Genomic DNA, 5,919 nt, shown 5'->3' with positions numbered 1-5,919 from the left:
GCCAACATACACCTCAGGGTTTCAGATTTCTAGGAGACTGAGTTATGGTGTAGTCAAACTATAACACACTCAAGATGAACTATCGATGCACCTCAGGTCAAAGAACTAGACACACAACTGCAGCATCGAGCTAGTCATCGATGAGAAGGTAGACTTCCTTATGACTGCTCGAAGTGGTCACGCTCAGTACTCTCGTTCTCAACGAATACCTATACTCTCGCTCTGGTGTCTCCACACCATAGACTCAAGACACATCTATCCTAAGAAAGCGATCGTACACCAACCTTTCGAATCAATCACCATCCTCGTGATGATCCTATGGTCAGGAGCTGTTTATGAGTTAGTTATGTAAATTCATGATTTAAATTTTCAACTCTTAAAAATATGAATTTACATTCCTACTAAATCAAAGAATGTATCACAGACACAATGTACACAATGTGATAGAAGAATAATCTTTTTATTCATTTATAGTCAAAATTATAAATTTATCCTTAGATCTATACAGGAATGTGTCAGCCGATCTGACATCTAGGGCACACATCTAACAAACTCCCACTTGACCTAATGCCAATTGGCTACATATCTAAGTCCCATCTTCTCAAGGTGGGCTTCGATCTTCTATTGGCCTAATGGCTTAGTCAGCGGGTCTGCCACATTGTTTGTGAAGTCGACTCTCTTGACCTCGACATAACCCTTTTCAAGGTAATCACGGATCAGATGGAATCTCCGCTCGATGTGCTTGGACTTCTGGTGAGACCTTGACTCCTTAGCTAGGGCTATGGCGCCATTATTGTCGTAGTAAAGAGGTATGGCATCCGATGACATCACTCCAAGCTCTGCGGCAAACTTCTTGTACCAGAATGCCTCCTTCGCAGCTTTCGATGCAGCAATGTACTCTGCCTCCATGGTGGAATCAGCAATCACTGTCTGCTTGGAACTCTTCCAACTGACTGCACCACTATTACAAATAAACAAACTCCCAGATATCGACTTTCGATCATCTATATCAGACATAAAGTCTGAGTTTGTATATCCCTGAATCTGGAGTTCTCCATTCCCAAAGACTAGAAACATATCCTTAGTCCTTCTCAAGTACATAAGGATACATTTCACAGAAGTCCAGTGCTCTTCGCCTGGATTCGACTGATATTTGCTTGTGACACTCACAGCATGGGCTATATCAGGTCGTGTACATAGCATGGCATACATGAGGCTCCCTATTGTCGAAGCATAAGGGATCTTGCTCATGCGTTCAATCTCCTCAGGTGTGCTAGGGCACATCTTCTTGGAGAGATGAATGCCATGTCTAAAAGGTAATAAACCTCTTTTGGAGTTTTCCATGATAAACTTTTTTAGCACCTCCTTTATGTACATCTTCTGTGAAAGTCCGAGCATCCTATTTGGTCTATCTCTATAGACCTTAATACCCAGTATAAAGGATGCCTCTCCTAGATCTTTCATAAAGAACTCCTTAGACAACCATACTTTGACTGAGGTCAACATGAGAATGTCATTCCCAATTAGGAGGATGTCATCTACGTACAATACGAGGAAGACAACTGCACTCCCACTGACCTTTTTGAACACACATGGTTCCTCCTCGTTCTTGATGAAACCAAATGTTTTGATGACATCATTGAAATGAGTATTCCAACTCCGAGATGCTTGCTTAAGTCTATAAATGAACCTTTGCAGCTTGCAGATCTTGTGATCATCATCACTGGATGTGAAACCAAGCGGCTGTTCTATATAGATATCTTCCTCAAGATGTCCATTTAAGAATGCCGTTTTCATGTCCATCTACCATATTTCATAATCAAAATAGGCTGCAACAGCAAGCAATGTGCGGATGGATTTTAGCATGGCTACGGGCGAAAAGGTATCCTGATAGTCAATGCCTTCATGCTGACTATAACCTCTTGCTACGAACCTAGCCTTGAATGTCTCCACATTCGCATCTGCACCTATCTTTCTCTTGAAGATCCATTTACACCCAATAGGTACAATACCTTCAGGTGGATCTACCAAGATCCAGACTTGGTTTGAGTACATCGAGTCAATTTCTGATCTCATTGCCTCTAACTATTTCTCGGAGTCGATATCTAATATCGCCTCGTCATAGGTCTTGGGGTCATCACCATGAGTCTCATTTTCCGTGAGGAACATTTTCTCTACTTTCTCTTGTATGGTACCTAAGTACCTTTCAGGAGGACGAGAAACCCTAGTCGATCTACGAGGTAGAAGAGATTATATTGGGATTGATTCTGATTGATTAGGTTCCTCAGGTTCTTGAGCTCATTGCTCTTGGGAGACATTCTCCTTGAGCTTAACTATTCTTCCGATGCCACCATCTTGAATAAACTATTTTTCAAGAAAAATAGTATTTCGACTCACAATCACATTGTGATCTTCCGAAATATAGAAATAGTATCCTAATGACTCTTTAGGATTCTTATGAACCGAGCTCTAAAAGACCTGAACTCTAACTTGTCCGCCTGTTGTCTCTTGACATGAGCCGGACAACCCCAAATTCTGAGATAATTCAGACTTGGCTTCTTACCATGCCATATCTCATATGGTGTGGTAGGAACGGTTTTAGAGGAAACCCTATTCAATACATAAATTACTGTCATGAGACAATGTCCCCAAAGAAACTCAAGGAGGTCTGTGAAGCTCATCATGGAATGGACCATATCTAATAGGGTCCAATTTCTCCATTCTGAAACCCCGTTGAGTTGAGGCATTCCAGGTGGAGTCCATTGAGAGACTATACTATTGTCCTTAAGATAGTCTAAGAACTCCCGACTAAGGTATTCACCTCCTCGATCTGATCGAAGAACCTTAATGGACTTTTCTGTTTATTTTTCTACCTCATGTCTGAATTCTTTGAACCTTTCAAAAGCTTCAGACTTGTGTTTCATTAGAAATGCATACCCGTACCTAGACATATCATCGGTAAAGGTAATAAAGTAGATGTAGTTGCCTCTAGCCGGCACATCAAATGGGCTGCACACATCCATATGTACTAGGGCAAGTAGGTCTGTGGCCCTTTCCCCATGTCCCATAAAAGGAAGCTTGGTCATTTTGCCTTGAAGACATGATTGACAAACTGTATATGACTCGAAAGTCAATAGACTCAATAGCCCAAATTTCTCCAATTTGTTAACCCTGTCTTCCGCTATATGACCTAGCCTTAGGTACCATAGATACCTATCATTTAGACTATCTCTAGGCCTTTTAATTCCTATGGTATTCACATTTTGCTCAATATTAAATACAGATACATCAATATGTAGCTGATAGTGACCGTTAATAAGAAAACCATCTGCAACTTTATTATTTTCATAAAAAATATTACAATGGTCCTTATGAAAGCTAATCACATAGCCTTCTTGTGCTAAACATGAAACAAAAATCAAATTCCTGCTTGCTGCAGGCACATAATAATAGTCTCTTAAAACTAAATCTAATCCTAATGATAATCGCAGAGGGTAGGTTCCTACGACCACGGCACCAACTCTTGCTCCGTTCCCAATGCGTAGGATCATCTCTCCATCCCTCAGCCTCCTGCTCTCCTCAAGATCCTGCATAGAAGTGCACAAATCAGTACTAGAACCAGAGTCAAGCATCCAACTGGATGCAGAAGAAATCGTAAGATTAGATTCTAAAATGAGCATACCTCCAGAAGGACTATCTTTCTTGTTCTTCAGGGTTGCCAGGTACTGAGGACAGTTTCATTTCCAATGGCCGTCTGATTGGTAGTGGAAATATTTTTCCTTATCAGCAGCCTTCTTCTTCGATTCTGTCTTCTTCTTCTTGCCATCTACCTTCTGCTTCTTTGCAGACTTCTTTTTCTTTCCAAAAGACTTTCTCTTGGAGGAAGTCCACTCCATAGTAAGAACTGAGCTTTTTGAACCCTTCATAGAAAGCTCAGCTGTAACCAACATGTTCATTAACTCGGTCAAGGTACACTGCATCTTATGCATATGAAAGTTCATAATGAACTAACCATATGCATCGGACAAGGACTGAAGGATCACATCAATCTGAAAATCTTTGTCTAAGATGATACCGAGCTTCTCAAGCTTCTCAAGATCCTTGATCATTGTCAAACAATGATCTTGGACTGACTATCCATCATGCATCTTGGCCTTAAAAAGTCTTTGACAGACTTGATACTTGGCCGCGTGACTCTGTTCACTAAACAACTCTTGTAGGTGAGCCAACATTTGGTGGGTAGTCAAAATATTCTCATGTTGGTGCTGCAAGTCATCAGACATTGCACCCAACATATAGTACCTTGCTTTGTTATCATCATCCATCCACTTTTTCAGAGATGCTCTCTGTTCAGCAGTCGGACGTGCTGGTATTGTAGGTGGATCCTGATCCAAGATATGAGTCAATTTTTTAGAATCCAGAATAATTCTGTAGTTCCTCAACCAGTCTTTGAAATTGGGTCCAGTCAGTCTATGGGTGTCTAGAATTTTGGTCAGGGGGTTTGAGGCAGACATGTTTCCTATAGAGAGTCAAAAGTTTTTAGTTAGATTTTGTAATCAGACTCAACCAATTTGTTTAGGATTTTTATTTTTAAACAAATTAGGCTCCCATTATTTTTTTAGATCCCTACACTCCCTTGGTAGAGATGTGAAAATCTCCGTGATCAGTGATTTCTAGTGGGTGGTGCGGTCTCACCGACTGGCTCATCACCTCACCTAACAGTTATTGGTGATGGGTCAACCAATGAGTGGACAACTCTTATCCAATGATTCTCTAATCATGATGCACCCAAAATTTGATCTCTAATTCATGAAGCTCACCGTGTTCGGGATATTGCTCTAATCCTTAGTTAAGTCACACTCACCATTTGCACGAACTAGATTCTTGATTGGGTCCCTCACCATATCCAAAATATTGAGCCCAACCCATCCTCTAATCCGTAGCATCCAATGCCTAATGGACATGGTTGCATCTTCCCGATGCAACTGAGCTACTGTAACCAGCCGAGAACAATCAATCCTGAAAAGGACCCGCACATCCACAATGGTAGAAGACCTGGACTTAATATTTTCTTAGGAAGATTTAATTTAGGTCTCATTAAACTTGACTTGACATAGTCATAACAATTATGACTAACCAGTGGCATGGGTTAGCTCGAATTGTTAGCCACCTCTAATCAGAACTGAGTCGACACATATGGCCAGGTAAGTGAGACCGGTGGGAGGGATATGCCATTAACTCGACAAGAATGCATTCGAGTCGAGTAGCTCTCAATTAAAAACTAATTGATCGTATCTGTCCAACTTACCTTAGACACCAAATTATCGAACCAGAACTAATTGGGTTAGCCTATAATTCAGGCTCTAACCACTGAGCCAAATTAGGTCTTAATTTGATTGAGTCATATCTAAATGTGATTCGACCTTGACCCAGACTTAATCCTATTAGGCTGGTCAATTATTAGCTTTCATGATCCCACCTAACTAACTCTTGATTTGATTTGATCAACCGCTAGACCTAATTGAGCTACCCAAGCTCGAACCCAATTTTATGAAAATGTCTTAGATCTGAAATTTTTAATTTTAAACCTAACTTAATTTCTTAAGCTTAATTCATTAATTAAGTTTGGGTTGATAAACAAAGCATGTAAAATAAATCCCAGGATTTCAGGATCTAGGATTTTGTAGAAAAGTAAGTTTTGATTTCTGATTAAGGATGAATGCGCGGTACCCCTACACGTCATATGAACATCCCATTGAATGAGAAGAGAGGGTCTTAAAACCCTACTTTATTCTTATGACCGGACGATCATGAGGAACACCTTAATCAGAAATATAAATTTAACTACAAAACTAGTTAGATCTAAATTAACATATCACATATACAATTTAAGATCTAACTAATACATTCTTTGCATAC

Source organism: Elaeis guineensis, chromosome 8 (assembly GCF_000442705.2).
Source record: "Elaeis guineensis isolate ETL-2024a chromosome 8, EG11, whole genome shotgun sequence".
Taxonomy (NCBI): Eukaryota; Viridiplantae; Streptophyta; class Magnoliopsida; order Arecales; family Arecaceae; genus Elaeis; species Elaeis guineensis.
The sequence above is the reverse complement of the archived record's forward strand: the minus strand, read 5'-3'. Positions refer to the sequence as shown.